The 15,794-nt window shown below is 51.4% G+C and overlaps 1 pseudogene; it reads right to left on the bottom strand.

Moving 5' to 3' along the window:
• The window catches only part of LOC147091950 (uncharacterized), an 85,820-nt pseudogene continuing 70,026 nt past the window's right edge, over nt 1-15,794 (bottom strand).

The following is a 15,794-nucleotide window of genomic DNA, read 5'->3' as shown; positions in this document are numbered from 1 at the left end:
TCAGTTCCCCGAGCGGGAAGTAAGCATTTCTAAGATGTCAATCTGTAATAATGTATCCTGGTGTAGCTTCAAGTTCAAAAGGCTGCAGTGAAAAACAGAATAAAAATTGCGAGAGGGGATTGTCTGTTTGAGAAGTTTCTTCAATCTAGACTGTTTCGGGGCGAAATGCTCTTTTGCTACAGAACGATGGATGATTGTGATTTTATCTGAGCAACATTTAATTCTTCACAGATCCAGTAGTCGTGGCCGAGTGGTTAAGGCGATGGACTAGAAATCCATTGGGGGTCTCTCCGCACAGGTTCCAATCCTGCCGACTGCGGTTCCAGCATTTTTCATCCCATTTCATTTCAAAATGTAACCAAATCCCTGGAGAACTGATCCTGAGTTGGGCGGAATTAAATCCCACACTTTTCAACACCTCGAGGTTTTTCACTTTTTCATTGTGCAAGTATGCACGAAATACACGGTCGGAAATAGAACAACAATCAGACAAATCAGGGTTTAATAGCAAAATACTGCAGATGTTGGAAATCCGAAATAACAACAGGAAATGCTGGAAAAACTCAGCAGGTCAGGCAACATCCGTGGAGAGAAATTTGAGTTGACGTTTCGGGTTGGACCCTTCTTCAAAACTGGAAAGGAAAGAAACTAGATCGAAGGCAGGGCTGCGATCGGACAAAAGAATAAAAGAAACAAAAGAAGTAAAAGAGATTAGAAGCTAGACGAGATGGTAATAGGCTGGGATTAGGTGTAAAGTGTACTGGCAGGGCAAAAGATAGCTGCCAGGTGTGAGAGAGAAACAAAAGGAAAGGGGGGGGGGGGGGGGGAAGGAGTGGAACAATTACAAGAGAAAATGAAATAGGGGCCGAGCTTATGATCTGAAATTGTTGAACTCGATAGTGAGTCCGGAAGGCTGCAGAGTGCCTAATCGGAAGATGAGGTGCTGTTCCTCGAGTTTACGTTGAGCTTCCGTGGAACAATACAAGAGGCCAAGGACGGTGAGGTCCGAGTGGGAATGGAGCGGTGAATTAAAATGACAGGCGACCGGCACCTTTCACCCCACCAGCCTCCACATTCAACGGATCATCCTCCGGCATTTCCGCTACCTCCAAAGTGATCCCACCACCAAACGTATCTTCCCCTCCCCTCCCCTTTCAGCATTCCGCAGGGACCGCTCCCTCCGAGACACCCTAGTCCACTCCTCTATCACCCCAAACAGCCCTTCCCCTTCGCCCGGCACCTTCCCGTGCAAGCGGAGGAGATGTAACACCTGCCCCTATACCTCTCCCCTTCCCACTGTCCAGTGCCCCAAACACCCCTTCCAGGTGAAACAGTGATTTACTTGTACTTCTCGCAATCTAGTATACTGTATTCGCTGCTCACGATGCGGTCTCCTCTACATTGGGGAGACCAAACGCAGATTGGGTGACCGCTTTGCGGAACACCTCCGTTCAGTCCGTAAGGGTGACCCCGAGCTTCCGGTCGCCTGTCATTTTAATTCACCGCTCCATTCCCACTCGGACCTCACCGTCCTTGGCCTCTTGTATTGTTCCACGGAAGCTCAACGTAAACTCGAGGAACAGCACCTCATCTTCCGATTAGGCAGTCTGCAGCCTTCCGGACTCAATATCGAGTTCAACAATTTCAGATCATAAGCTCGGCCCCTATTTCATTTTCTCTTGTAATTGTTCCACTCCTTTCCCCCCCCCCTTTCCTTTTGTTTCTCTCTCACACCTGGCAGCTATCTTTTGCCCTGCCAGTACACTTTACACCTAATCCCAGCCTATTACCATCTCGTCCAGCTTCTAATCTCTTTTACTTCTTTTGTTTCTTTTATTCTTTTGTCTGATCGCAGCCCTGCCTTCGATCTAGTTTCTTTCCTTTCCAGTTTTGAAGAAGGGTCCAACCCGAAACGTCAACTCAAATTTCTCTCCACGGATGTTGCCTGACCTGCTGAGTTTTTCCAGCATTTTCTGTTGTTAAATCAGGGTTTAAACTAATTTGGCAGGGGATCATCCTTTCCTGATATTTATACCCTCGCAATTCTGCTATCATCCTTTTAAATCTTCTCTGTACCCTCTGTGTGTCTGTCTGTGTCTGTGTGTCTGTCTGTGTGTCTGTTTGTGTCTGTGTGTCTATGTGTGTGTCTCTCTGTATCGGTTTGTGTGTCTCTCTCTGTGTCTGTGTGTCTGTCTGTGCCTGTGTGTCTCTCTGTGTCGGTCTGTGTGTCTCTCTCTGCTCTGCTCAACTCTGTGGCAAGGTGGAGCTTGAAGCCTCGATTCTCACAGAGACAGCCTGCAAGCAATCCCAGCACCAAGATGGCCGAGTGGTTAAGGCGTTAGATCCAATGGGTTTATACCCACATGGGTTTGAACCCCACTCCGGGTAATTCTTTAATTGAAGATCCATTTCCTTTCATCCTGCTCAGTGACATTCGCTTGTCATCAGCTGATTCTCCAACAAACAATGAGATATTTATAGATATGGAAAGAAAGATCTCATATGTAATTCTTAAAGTCCTATTTTGTCATCTGCTGAATCTGCATTTTTCTCTCACTCTCTGTAACTCTCAATTAATAAAGAGAAGGGATCGTGAAATGTTTTTACATCTTTCAGTCTCCACCTCTCTGTCTCGCTAGCTGTGTCCCTCTCATTCTCTCACTCTCTTTTTCTCTCTCTCTCTTTCTGTCTCTCTCTGTTGCACTTTAGTCATACACCTCTTTTTTTCTCTCTCTACCTGAATGTCTCTCTGTCTGTCTCTCTCTCTGTCTATCTCTCTCTGTCTGTCTCTCTCTGTATGGCTCTCTGCCTGTTTCTCTGTCTGTTTCTTTCTGTCTGTTTCTCTCTGTCTCTCTCTGTTTCTCTCTGTCTCTCTCTGTTTCTCTCTGTCTCTCTCTCTCTCTCTGCCTGTCTCTCTCTCTCTCTCTCTGTCTGTCTCTCTCTTTGTCTGTCTCTTTCTTTCTATCTATATATATATGGCTCTCTGTCTGTTTCTCTCTGTCTGTCTGTCTGTTTCTCTCTGTCTGTCTCTCTCTCTGTCTCTCTCTCTCTCTGTCTGTCTCTCTCTTTGTCTGTCTCTTTCTGTCTATCTCTCTCTATATATATATGGCTCTCTGTCTGTTTCTCTCTGTCTGTCTGTTTCTCTCTGTCTTTCTCTCTGTCTGTCTGTCTGTTTCTCTCTGTCTGTCTCTCTCTCTGTCTCTCTCTCTCTCTGTCTGTCTCTCTCTTTGTCTGTCTCTTTCTGTCTATCTCTCTCTATATATATATGGCTCTCTGTCTGTTTCTTTCTGTCTGTCTGTCTCTCTGTCTATCTCTGTATGGCTCTCTGTTTCTCTCTGTCTATCTCTCTCTGTATGGCTCTCTGTCTTTGTCTGTGCTTCTCTGTCTGTCTGTTTCTCTCTGTCTGTCTCTGTCTGTTTCTCTCTGTCTGTCTCTGTCAGTTTCTCTCTGTCTATCTCTGTCTGTTTCTCTCTGTCTGTCTCTGTCTGTTTCTCTCTGTCTATCTCTGTCTGTCTCTGTCTTTCTCTCTCTGTCTGTTTCTCTGTCTTTCTCTCTCTGTCTGTTTCTCTGTCTTTCTCTCTGTCTTTCTCTCTCTCTGACTGTTTCTCTCTGACTGTCTCTCTCTGTCTTTGTCCCTGTCTCTCTCTCTCTGTCTTTCTCATTTGTCAAGTTCTGCTCACAGCTCGATTCTTACTCTGGCAAACTGTATATGTCAGTTCTTTGTTAGTATAGTGGTGAGTATCCCCTCTTGTCATGCCGGACACCGGGGTTCAATTCCCCGATGGGGAGGACGATTTCAACATTCCAAATTTTAAACCTTTGGGTAACTCCTTAAAAAGTAAACCAGAAAGAAATCAACTAAAATAATTTTAAAAGATTTATTGGCATACGAAGAACTGTATAACAACTTCCTGTACCAGTTCCTCTTTAGTAAAGAGCTCTCTCTGTTTCCCTCTCCCTTTTGTGTGGGGCGCGGAGGAGGGAGAGAGTGACAGAGAGAAAGAGATTAACAGGGTTACGGACAAAAAGCGGGGGTGGGACTGAGCACGACGGCTCTTTCAGAGACAGCACAGGCACGACGGGCCGAATGGCCTCCTTCTGGGCTGTAAGTTTTTATGAATCCATGAATCTCAGAAAAGCTTATGAGACATACTGACACATATAGAGAGCAGGCACACATGTCTGTGTGTGTGTGTGTTCGAGTCTTTGTCTCAAGCACTGTATAACTAATTCCTCTACCTGGTCCTTGGTAGTATAGTGGTGAGGATTCAATTCCCCGACAGGTTCTCTCTCTGTCTCTCTTGTGTCTCTCTCTCAGTCTCCCTCTTTGTGTCTCCCTTTCTCTCTCTCAGTCTCTCTCTCGCTCTTTGATTTCGTCTCCTTGATCACTCCTCCCTCTGGGTCTGGTGAATGAGCCCAGGTCTGTTCACAGCGAGATTCTTGCTCTGCGCTTCTGCAGAGAACGCCCAGCAGTGACTTTGGTCAGTTTAGTGGAGTATCCTCGCCTGTTGCACAGGTGACCGGGGTTCTGCGATGGGACAAAATGCGTCTTTAAGATGTGAAATAGTACTTAAATTGGTTTGTGTTAAAAAGCGAGGGAGGAACATGGAAGAGTAAAAAAATGCGAGAGCAGTTTGTCTCTTTGGGAATTTTCTTGAGCGGAGACTGTTCTGTTTCTCTCTCCACAGATGCTGCCGGACCTGCTGAGTACATCCAGCGTTTTCTGTTTTTATTTCAGGTTTCCAGCATCCGCAGTACTTTGCTTTTGTGTCAGTGTTTCATTCACTGCCACTTCTCTTCCAGGAATGCCAACCTTGAAGAAGTTCTGCTCTTCTCTCCGACGGGATTTACCTTTGCCTCTTCTACCTTGTTCATCTTCATTGCTGTCTGTTTCCCTTCTCGTGTTTGATCAGGTATCGACCAGAACTCGCTTTCACAGCCACATCTCGTTCCTCAGCCACTGTCTCCAGGGAGTGCTGCACTGTCGGAGGTGCCGTCTTTCAGATGAGACGTTAAACTGAGGTCCCATCTGCTCTCTCAGGTGGATGTAAAAGATCCCCTGGCACTTCTTCGAAGAAGAGCAGGGGAGTTATCCTCGGCCAATATTTATCCCTCAATCAACATCACAAAACAGGTTATCTGGTGATTATCACGTTGCTGTTTGTGGGAGCTTGCTGAGCGCAAATTGGCTACACTTCAAAAAGTACTTCATTGGCTGTAATAAAGCACTTTGGAACGTCCGGTGGTCGTGGGAGGCGCCATAGAAATGCAAGTCTTTCTTTTTGCTCTGGCTCCGACATATTCCACACAGATTCCAACTGAAAGTCCACCCTTGTTGTTTCGGAGCCACCCAGGATTTGACCTTGAGCAGGCCGCAGTCAGTCTGCCCTCCTGTTCCGTTCTGGGCACCGCCCCTCAGGAAGGATATACTGGCCTTGGAGGGGTCACAGCACAGATTCACCAGAATGATACCGGAGCTGAAAGGGTTAAATTATGGGGACAGGTTGCACAGACGAGGCTGGTATTCCCTCCAGTATAGGAGATTAAGGGGTGATCTAATTGAGGTGTTTAAGATGATTGAATGTTTTGAGGAGGTGACTGAAGTAGTGGACAGGGGAATGTCTATAGATGTTATTTATATGGACGGCCAGAAGGCATTTGATAAAATCCCTCATAAGAGACTGTGGTTGAAGCCCATGGAACTGAAGGCACATTACTGACCTGTTTAGGAAATGGGCTGAGCGGCAGAGGACAGAGAGTGGGGATAATGGGGAAGTGCTCTAATGGCGGGATGTGACTAGTGGTGTCCCGCAGGGATCTGTGTTGGGGCCTCAACTATTCACAGTATTTATTAACGACTTAGATGGGGGCATGGAACGTCATCTATCCAAATTTGCCGCTGACACAACGATAGGCGGCAGTGTAGGTGAAAGCATGAAATTACAAAGGGATATCGATAGATGAAGTGAATGGGCAAAACTGGCAAATGGATTTCAATGTAGGCAAATGTGTGGTCATCCACTTTGGGCCTAAAAAGGACGGAGCAGGTACTTTCTAAATGGTGGAAAGCTCAAAACAGTGGAGGGCCAAAGAGATTAAAATGTCATGAACAGGTACAGACAATAATCACAAAGGCGACTGGAACGCTGGCCTTGATATCGAATCATAGAATGGTTACAGTATAGAAGGAGGCCGTTTGCCTGTCGAGCCCGTGCCGGCTCTCTGCAAGACCACTTCAGCTGGTCCCATTCCACCGCCCTTTCCCCTTTCTCATATTGAATATCTCGAGGACTGGAATACAAGGGGGTCGAAGTTATGCTGCAGTTATACAAAGCCCTGGTTAGACCACACCTGGAGCACTGTGAGCTGGTCCCACTCCCCCGCCCTTTCCCCTTTCTCATATCGAATATCTCGAGGACTGGAATACAAGGGGGTCGAAGTTATGCTGCAGTTATACAAAGCCCAGGTTAGACCACACCTGGAGCACTGTGAGCAGTTCTGGGCCCCACACCTCAGGAACGATATATTGCCCTTGGAGGGAGGGCAGCGTAGATTTACCAGAATGATGCCCAGACTCCGAGGAGAGATTACACAAATTATGTATTCCCTAGAATTTAGAAGGTTCAGGGGTGATTTGATCAAAGTTTTCAAGATATTACGGAGAACAGATAGGGTAGATAGAGAGAAACTATTTCCACTGGTTGGGGATTCTAGGACTGGGGACATAGTCTAAAATAAAAGCCAGACATTTCAGGAGTGAAATTAGGAAACACTTCTACACACAAAGGGTGGTAGCAGTTTGGAACTCTCTTCCACAAATGGCCATTGATCAATTGTTAATTTTATGTCTGAGATTGATAGATTTTTGTTAACCAAAAGTTTAAGGGATATGGGTCAAAGATATGGAGTTAGTTTGCAGATCAGCCATGATCTCATTGAATGGCAGAACAGGCTCGAGGGGCTCAATGGCCTACTCCTGTTCCTATATTGTTTTATGGGATGTGGGCATTGCTGGCAAGGCCAGCATTTACTGCCCATCCCTAATTGCCCTTGAGAAGGTGGTGGTGAGCCGCCTTCTTGAACCGCTGCAGTCCGTGTGGTGAAGGTACTCCCACAGTGTTGTTAGTGAGGGAGTTCCAGGATTTTGACCCAGTGATGATGAAGAATCGACGATATACTTCCAAGTCAGGATGGTGTGTGACTGGGAGGGGAACTTGGAGGTGGTGGTGTTCCCATGTGCCCGCAGCCCTTGTCCATCTAGGTGGAAGAGGTCACGGGTTTGGGAGGTGCTGCTGAAGAAGCCTTGGTGAGTTGCTGCAGTGCATCTTGTAGATGGTACACACTGCAGCCACAGTACGCCGGTGGTGGAGGGAGTGAATGTTTAAGGTGGTGGATGGGGTGCCAATCAAGCAGGCTGCTTTGTCCTGGATGGTGTCGAGCTTCTTGAGTGTTGTTGGAACTGCACTCATCCAGGCAAGTGGAGAGTATTCCTCCACACTCCTGACATGTGCCTTGTAGATGGTGGGAAGGCTTTGGGGAGTCAGGAGCTGAGACACTCGCCACAGAATTCCCAGCTTCTGACCTGCTCTTGTTGCCACAGTATTTAAGTGCCTGGTCCAGTTAAGTTTCTGGTCAATGGTAACCCCCAGGATGTTGATGGTGGGGTATCCGGTGATGGTAATGCCGTTGAATGTCAAGGGGCTGAGACACTCGCCGCAGAATACCGAGCCTACTCCAGCTGAGGGCTAGCCACTGATTTGTGAAGGTTTAGCATAGCTTCCTTGTTTTTGTATTCAATGCCACTATTTACAAAGCTTTCTTAACAGCTTATCAACTTGCCGAGCCACGTTCGAAGATTTGTTAATATGCACCCCCAGGTCCCTCTGCTCTTGCACCTCGCTCAGAATAGCACCATTTAGATTAGACTGCTTCTCCATGTTGTTTCTCCTGAACTGAATCATTTCACACTTATGCACAATTAAATTGCCTCTGCCCTGTGTCTGAAAGTGGACAAGTTCCATTAAACCAGAAGGAACACAACCTGGAGAAAGCCTGATCCGTGCCTTTGTTAACCCCCAGACTCGACTATTCCCAATGTTCTCCCGGGCAGCCTCCCACCATTCACACTCCGTAAACGTCAGCTCATCCGAAACTGTCCCGTGGCCTAACCCGCACCAAGTCCCGTTCACCCATCGCCCCTCTGTGCTCGTTGACCCGTGTCCTAACACGCACCAAGTCCCGATTACCCATCACCCCTCTGTGCTCGCTGAGCCGTGTACTAACCCACACCAAGTCTCATTTACCCATCGCCCCTCTGTGCTCGCTGTCCCGTGTCCTAACCTGCACCAAGTCCCGTTCACCCATCGCTCCTCTGTGCTCGCTGACCCGTGTCCTAACCCGCACCAAGCCCGGATCACCCATCGCCCCTCTGTGCTCACTGACCCGTGTCCTAACCCGCACCCAGTCCCGTTCACCCATCACCCCTCTGTGCTCGCTGTCCCGTGTCCTAACCCGCACCAAGTCTCGATCACCCATCGCCCCTCTGTGCTCACTGACCCGTGTCCTAACCCGCACCAAGTCCCGATCACCCATCGCCCCTCTGTGCTCGCTGACCCGTGTCCTAACCTGCACCAAGTCCCGTTCACCTATCGCCCCTCTGTGCTCACTGACCCGTGTCCTAACCCACACCAAGTCCCGATCACCCATCGCCCCTCGGTGCTCGCTGACCCGTGTCCTAACCCGCACCAAGTCCCGATCACCCATCGCCCCTCTGTGCTCGCTGACCCGTGTCCTAACCCGCACCAAGTCCCGATCACCCATCACCCCTCTGTGCTCGCTGACCAGTGTCATAACCCGCACCAATTCCCGATCACCCATCGCCCCTCTGTGCTCGCTGACCCGTGTCCTAACCCGCACCAAGACCCATTCATCCATCGCCCCTCTGTGCTCGCTGACCCCTGTCCTAACCCGCACCAAGTCCCGTTCACCCATCGCCCCTCTGTGCTCGCTGACCCGTGTCCTAACCCGCACCAATTCCCGTTCACCCATCGCCCCTCTGTGCTCGCTGTCCCGTGTCCTAACCCGCACCAAGTCCCGATCACCCATCGCCCCTCTGTGCTCGCTGACCCGTGTCCTAACCCGCACCAAGTCCCATTCACCCATCGCCCCTCTGTGCTCGCTGTCCCGTGTCCTAACCCGCACCAAGTCCCGTTCACCCATCGCCCCTCTGTGCTCGCTGTCCCGTGTCCTAACCCGCACCAAGTCCCGATCACCCATCGCCCCTCTGTGCTCGTTGACACATGGCCTAACCCGCACCAAATCCCGATCACCCATCGCCCCGCTGTGCTCGCTGTCCCGTATCCTAACCCGCACCAAGTCCCGATCACCCATCGCCCCTCTGTCCTTGCTGACCCGTGCCTTAACCCACACCAAATCCCGATCACCCATCGCCCCTCTGTGCTCGCTGTCCCGTGTCCTAACCCGCACCAAGTCCCGTTCACCCATCGCCCTCTGTGCTCGTTGTCCCGTGTCCTAACCTGCACCAAGTCCCGATCACCCATCGCCCCTCTGTGCTCGCTGTCCCGTGTCCTATCCCGCACCAAGTCCCGATCACCCATCGCCCCTCTGTAACGGTCACCCATCGGCCCTCTGTGCTCGCTGTCCCATGTCCTAACCCGCTCCAAGTCCCGATCACCCATCGCCCCTCTGTGCTCGCTGACCCGTGTCCTAACCCGCATCAAATCCCGTTCACCCATCGCCCCTCTGTGCTCACTGTCCCGTGTCCTAACCCGCACCAAGTCCCGATCACCCATCGCCCCTCTGTCCTTGCTGTCCCGTGTCCTAACCCGCACCAAGTCCCGATCACCCATCGCCCCTCTGTGCTCGCTGTCCCATGTCCTAACCCGCTCCACATCCTGATCACCCATCACCCCTCTGTGCTCTCTGACCTGTGTCCTAACCTGCACCAAGTCCCATTCACCCATCGCCCCACTGTGCTCGCTGACCCGTGTCCTAACCCGCACCAAGTCCCGATCACACATCGCCCCTCTGTGCTCACTGACCCGTGTCCTAACCCGCACCAAGTCCCGATCACCCTTCGCCCCTCTGTGCTCGCTGACCCGTGTCCTAACCCGCACCAAGTCCCGATCATCCACCGCCCCTCTGTGCTCACTGACCCATGTCCTAGCCCGCACCAAGTCCTGTTCACCCATCGCCCCTCTGTGCTCGCTCACCTACACTGGCTCCCGGTCCGGCAGACAGCTGGGGTGACATGAACATGCAATGGCTGAATGTTTTATAAATTCTTGTACTGCTGTTTAATCTTTAATACTGCTGTGCAGATGATTTCCTTCGATTGACGGTTGATGGTGTTACTTAGAATGTACAGCATAGAAACAGGCCATTCGGCCCAACTGGTCCATGCCAGTGTTTATGCTCCACACCCACCCTACTTCAATTAACCTGATCAACATAGCCTCCCATTCCTTTCTCCCTCGTGGCTTCCCCATAAATGCATCTATGCCGTTCACCTCCCTGTGGTATTGAGTTTCCCTTTCTACCACTCACTGGGTAACATAGAAGATAGGAGCAGGAGTAGGCCATTCGGCCCGTCGAGCCTGCTCCGCCATTCAACGCGATCATGACTGATCATCCAAATTCAGTACCCTGTCCCTGCCTTCTCTCCATATCCCTTGATCCCTTTAGCCTTAAGAAATATATCCAACTCCTTCTTGAATATATTTAATGAATTAGCCTCAACTGCCTTCTGTGGTAGTGAATTCCATAGGTTCACCACTCTCTGGATGAAGAAATTCCTCCTCATCTCTGTCCTAAATGGCTTACTCCTTATCCTTAGACTGTGACCCCGGTTCTGGACTCCACGACCATCGGGAACATCCTTCCTGCATCTAGTCTGTCTAGTCCTGTTAGAATTTTATAAATTTCAATGAGATCCCCTCTCATTCTTCTAAACTCCAGCGAGTACAAGCCCAATCAACCCAATCTCTCCTCATACGTCATTCCTGCCATCCCAGGTATCAGTCTGGTGAATCTTCGCTGCACTCCCTCCATGGCAAGAACATCCTTCCTCAGATAAGGTGACCAAAACTGCACAAAAGTAAAAAAGTTTCTCCTGAATTCCCTCCTGGATTTATTAGTGACTTTTATATTTATAGCCACATAAATATGATGAGATTCTGTTAAGCTGACCAGTATGTTGTTGTACTTTGTCTTTTTCTGATGAATGAAACATTACTGAGCCCCTGTACCCGTGTTATGGGATGAAGTGCGAGACAAGTGAAGGCACAACGTCTGGGTGTGAATCTGATAATAACCTCACGGACTGTATAGGTGTGATAACCAGACGGGCTTGTGGTTATAGTCTGGTCACAGATGGACTAAATTCCCTGAATTAGCAGTGTGGTAAACCACTGTTTGTATTCCTGTTTGTCCTGTTTGTATTCCACTGTGTACATGCCTGGACATGCCTCGGCTGACTCCTCCCACAGGTCCTAGTATAAAGGTGACTGCTCCCCAGCCCTTTGTATTTCTGGACCGGTCGACCACTCGAGGCAGACCTCCATTCTGTTGTTAATAAAAGCCTTTGGTTACTCTTCTAACTCTCAGTCTTTTATGAGTAATTGATAGCGCATCAATTTTATTAACAACATTTTTATAATGGAGAAGATCCTCACACCAGCATGCCTGGACTTAGATCATCGGGAGGCGGACTCATCCACCAAGTTTACTCACTGGCTTAAGTGTTTCGAAAAATTCCTGACCGCCTCCGAAGCCATCAAATCGGACGAGGACAAACTGGATGTCCTGACCTCCAAAGTGAACCACCGAGTGTACTCGGTCATCCAAGACGCGACCTCGTACGCGGACGCTATCAAGCTCCTCAAGGACCAGTACACGCGCCCAGTGAACGAAGTGTACGCCAGGCACCTCCTGGGGAGTCGTAAACAACAACCTGGGGAATCGACCGTGGAATACCTTCAGGCACTGTCTGTGCTTGGCCGGGCCTGTGGTTGTAAGGATGTAAAGGCCGCCGTGTACACAGAGGAACTTATCCGGGACGCTTTTGTAGCGGGCCACAGATCCAATTACACCCGACAGCGACTGTTGGAGCAGAGTAACCTCGACCTCAACAAGGCCTCTGAACTCGCACTATCGTTGGATGCAGCCTACCAGGGCATGGATGCCTACTCCTCTGCACCGTGGACGCCGCGGGGAATGACAGCCTGGGACACGGTAGGACCGCCTCATAGCGCCGTGCCACCCCAGCCACACCCCAACAACGGCCCAACTACCGCAGCAGTGTCCCAAGGCCAGACAGCAGTGCCCCAAGGCCAGAAATGCTACTTCTGTGGCCAGGCAAAACACCCCAGAGCGCGCTGCCCGGCGAAAAACGCGATCTGCTCGGGCTGCGGGAAGAAGGGACACTACGCTCGCATCTGCAGGGCCAAAGCCACCCCGAACCCCAGCAGTGCCGCGTGTGGGCCATGCGGGCCGCCATCTTGGACCTCCCCGGCCATGTGCGAATCACCGGTACAGCAGCCATTTTGGACGCCTCCAGCCACATGGGGATCATGGACGCCGCCATCTTGGACGACAGCCGGGACGCAGCAGGCCCCCGACACCGCCTCATCTGATACCCGCAGCGACACACCGACCCCTACGCTGGCATCCGTTACACTGGACCAAGCGAGACCGCACCAACTGGCCAGTTCCACAATGGACATTAAGGTAAATGGTCATGATACAATCTGCCTTTTTGACTCTGGGAGCACGGAGAGCTTCATCCACCCCGACACGGTGCGGCGTTGCTCTCTCCCAGTCCTGCCTGCGCAACAGCGGATTTCTATGGCCTCCGAGTCCCAGTCGGCGGACATCGGCGGCTACTGCGTGGTGACACTCGTAGTAGACGGGACCGTGTACGATCATTTTAAACTTCTGGTCCTGCCTGACCTCTGCGCTGCCGTCCTGCTGGGGTTAGATTTTCAGTGCCACCTTAAAAGTGTTACGATGGCGTACGGTGGACCCCTACCCCCACTCACAGTCCGCAGCCAGCAGCTTCCAAATTGCCCGCCGCGCACCAGGTGCAACCTCTCCACACTCAGAGTCACCCCCCCACCACTGTTTGCTAACCTCACCCCCGACTGTAAGCCCATCGCCACAAAGAGCAGGCGATACAGTGCCGGGGACAGGGTTTTCATTAAAACCGAAGTGGAGCGGCTCCTGAAAGAAGGGATTATTGAGGGCAGCACCAGCCCCTGGCGAGCCCAGGTTGTGGTCGTTAAGACCAGCGAGAAGCAGCGCCTGGTCATCGACTACAGCCAGACAATAAATCGCTACACCCTGCTGGACGCCTACCCACTCCCCCGTATAGCTGATATGGTCAACCAGATCGCGCAGTACCGCGTCTTCTCGACCATTGACCTGAAATCAGCGTACCACCAGCTCCCCATCCGCCCTGAGGACCGCCAGTACACTGCCTTTGAGGCAAACGGCCGCCTCTATCACTTCCTTAGGGTTCCCTTTGGCGTCACCAACGGGGTCTCCATCTTCCAAAGGGAGATGGGCCGGATGGTAGATCAAAATGCGTTGCAAGCCACTTTCCCGTATCTGGACAATGTGACCATCTGCGGCCGTGACTTGCAGGACCATGACGCAAACCTCGAAAAATTCCTCCGCACCGCCCAACTCCTAAACCTGACATATAACAAGGAGAAGTGCATATTCCGCACAAACCGCCTCGCCATCCTTGGCTGTGTTGTGGAACACGGAGTCATCGGCCCCGACCCTGACCGGATGCGTCCCCTTATGGAACTCCCACTGCCCCACTGCCTCAAGGCCCTGAAGAGGTGCCTAGGGTTTTTCTCCTATTACGCCCAGTGGGTCCCGTACTATGCGGACAAGGCCCGTCCGCTGATCAAGTCCACCTCTTTTCCCTTGACGGCAGAGGCCCGCTTAGCCTTCCACCGTATCAAGGAGGACATTGCCAAAGCCACCATGCACGCAGTGGACGAATCCATCCCCTTCCAGGTGGAAAGCGACGCGTCCGACTTTGCCCTGGCCGCTACCCTCAATCAGGCGGGGAGACCCGTGGCCTTCTTTTCACGAACCCTCCAAGGCCCGGAGACCAGACACTCCGCTGTTGAGAAGGAGGCCCAGGCGATTGTGGAGGCTGTGCGTCATTGGAGGCACTACCTGGCCGGAAAACGATTTACCCTGCTCACTGACCAGCGTTCAGTTGCTTTTATGTTTAACAACAAGCAGAGGGGCAAAATCAAAAATGACAAGATCTTGAGGTGGAGAATCGAACTTTCCACCTACAACTACGAGATCTTGTACCGGCCCGGGAAGCTAAATGAACCCCCGGATGCGCTATCGCGTGGCACCTGCGCCAGCGCGCAGATCAATAGACTGCGGGCCCTCCACAATGACCTCTGCCACCCGGGGGTCACCAGGTTCTTCCACCTCATCAAGGCCCGCAACCTGCCTTACTCTATTGAGGCGGTCAGGACCATGACCAGGAACTGCCAAGTCTGCGCTGAGTGCAAACCGCACTTTTATAGACCAGACAGGGCCCACCTGATAAAAGCCACTCGCCCCTTCGAGCGCCTGAGCGTTGATTTTAAAGGGCCTCTCCCCTCCTCCGACCGCAACGTGTACTTCCTCAATATTATTGATGAGTACTCCCGTTTCCCGTTCGCCATCCCCTGCCCGGACATGACCAGTGCCACGGTCATTAAATGTCTGAACAACCTCTTCACCCTGTTCGGCTTCCCCAGCTATATCCATAGCGACCGGGGCTCATCGTTTATGAGCGACGAACTCCGTCAGTACCTGCTAACTAGGGGTATTGCCACAAGCAGGACCACCAGTTACAACCCCCGGGGGAACGGACAGGTGGAAAGAGAAAATGCGACAGTTTGGAAGGCCGTCCTGCTAGCCTTAAAGTCTAGGGGCTTTCCAACCTCCCGCTGGCAGGATGTGCTCCCCGATGCGCTCCACTCTATTCGGTCACTGCTCTGCACTGCCACTAACGCCACCCCTCATGAGAAAATGTTTGTCTTCCCAAGGAAATCCACATCGGGGACATCGCTACCGCCATGGCTGACGTCCCCAGGGCCGGTCCTACTGAGAAGACACGTGAGGACCCATAAAACGGACCCCCTGGTCGAGAGGGTCGACCTCCTCCACGCCAACCCCCAGTATGCTTACATCGCATACCCGGACGGGCGGGAGGACACAGTCTCCATAAGAGACCTTGCACCCTCGGGGGCCGCAGTAACCCACTACCCACTACCACCCCCCCCACGATCCGATATCCAGCCCCAGCAGACGGCAGGCCGGGGCCCCGCGACCCGCTCGACATCTACGAGGACGACACGCCTGTGCCACAGCCTACGCTGGACTCGACGCCGGAAGCTTCACTACCCCTGCCGTCGCCACGCCGATCACAGCGGCAGACAAGACCTCCGGAGAGACTCCAATACACTAACTTTTAATACACTTCACCCCGCCGGACTCAATTTTAAACAAGGGGTGAATGTGGTAAACCACTGTTTGTATTCCTGTTTGTCCTGTTTGTATTCCACTGTGTACATGCCTGGACATGCCTCGGCTGACTCCTCCCACAGGTCCTAGTATAAAGGTGACTGCTCCCCAGCCCTTTGTATTTCTGGACCGGTCGACCACTCGAGGCAGACCTCCATTCTGTTGTTAATAAAAGCCTTTGGTTACTCTTCTAACTCTCAGTCTTTTATGAGTAATTGATAGCGCATCAA

This window comes from Somniosus microcephalus, unplaced genomic scaffold (genome assembly GCF_052327205.1).
Source record: "Somniosus microcephalus isolate GS21.2 unplaced genomic scaffold, FLI_Smic_1.0 unresolved_chr3, whole genome shotgun sequence".
Lineage (NCBI taxonomy): Eukaryota > Metazoa > Chordata > Chondrichthyes > Squaliformes > Somniosidae > Somniosus > Somniosus microcephalus.
This window is presented reverse-complemented; position numbering and strand designations above follow the sequence as displayed.